A 1,798-nucleotide genomic window follows, 5' to 3' on the forward strand; every position below is an offset into this window, starting at 1 on the left:
TCTTGTTTCTACTAATCATGACAGGATCTAGAGTCAATCCATGGGCTTTGTCGATCGCGGGAGACGTGTCACCACCTATGCAAATTCCACGAGGTGCATAAACATCCAAATGCACATGATCAGGTTAATGTTTCTATACCATCATTTAATGGTCGTTTTAGACCTGCTTTATATATTGAATGGGAGTTCGACATAAATATTATATTTGCTTCCCATAATTTTGATGAATGTAAAAAAGTTAAGGTTGCGGTTGGTTCTTTCGCTGGTTATGCTTTAGTTTGGTGGAGTGAATATTGTCGGTTACACCCTGATTATATACCTATTACTTGGGATGATTTGAAACTTGCCATGCGACATACATTCGTCCCCGCTTATTATACTCGTGACATGATTAAAAAGTTGCAACATTTAAAACAAGGTAGTGACACTATAACGAAATATTATGATACTTTACAAACTACCTTGTTGCAATCCTCTTTAGAAGAAAGTGAAGAAGATTTTATGGATAGATTTTGGGGAGGATTAAATCGTGACATTCAGGAGATACTAATTCATGAAACATGTTATCCTATGGACCGTTTGTTTCGTCTTGCTTGCAAAGCTGAACATGAGATAACAAGACGTGTTGCCCACAAGATAAACAAGCGGAAGGTGCAAATCCCACGAGTTGCGACGGTTGTTCCTTCCACCACTGCGTCTCCTATGGCAACAACATCCATTGTTGAGAGCACTACATCACCTCCACCATGTGACGTGTCGCCACCTAGAGTGCCTACATCATCTTTGTTGATCATCAGAGGTAATGACAAAGGTACCGATCTTCCACCTCCACATGAGTATGATGAATTCCTTGTCAATTTAAATGAACCATGCGATGAGCTACCCACTACTTTCATCACACCAGCTATTTTAGAGGACTATGTTCATGATTTGACTTTGCCATGTGATCAAACAATTTTGAGTGAACCCATTGAATTAACTATTGATGCAAAAGAACCATGTGAATCGGTGAAAAGATCAGATTTGGATCAAATAGGTTTGAAAATAGTTGTGCCAATGTTTAATCATTTTGATATGACCTCTAATCTTGGTGATGGTTCATCACGGTTGGGATGGTTTAATGATGAGCATTGCCAATCTTTTATTATGAATAAGAGCTTCACTTATATGTGCAAACTGAGTTGCAATATTTTCATGCCTTTGACTTCTTGTGATAATATATTGGCTTTATTTTTCACGAATTTTGAAGGGTGCTCTTGTATAACCGTGTCACATGTGCCACAACTGAGATCAGTTAAAATGAATGACATATACATATACAACGTGTACACCTTGTCTCTATTGTTAGCCATATTTCAGATTAAGCAACGCCGAGGACGGCTTTGTTTTCAAGAAGGGGAGGATGATGAGGACATGGCTACCACAGTTACACCCATATCCCCTGTTGTTTTACCTCTTGTAACAGTTGCTAGAGCTCAGATACGCCAATTAAATTATCAGGTACTTTCGTTTCTTGGTAATGTTTCTAGTGTTCATGAGAATATGATGCTGCCTAACTTAGATACATTTGTGTTGCTTGCAATTGAAGGGCCTAGCACTGACAAGAAGGATGAACATTGGAGGATGGTCAAGCACGGAGATGAAGGTGCGTGCAAAGAGAACAAGAACGGAGGTTCAAGTGGAGATTTCCGGACTTTGAAGCCACCATGATGACATACAAGAAGATGGACGAAATATACAAGATGGCCTTTCATAAATTTCCTCCATAGCTTATTATTGGTGTTGCGCCACCTTATTT

This window comes from Triticum aestivum, chromosome 3A, assembly GCF_018294505.1.
Source record: "Triticum aestivum cultivar Chinese Spring chromosome 3A, IWGSC CS RefSeq v2.1, whole genome shotgun sequence".
Lineage (NCBI taxonomy): Eukaryota > Viridiplantae > Streptophyta > Magnoliopsida > Poales > Poaceae > Triticum > Triticum aestivum.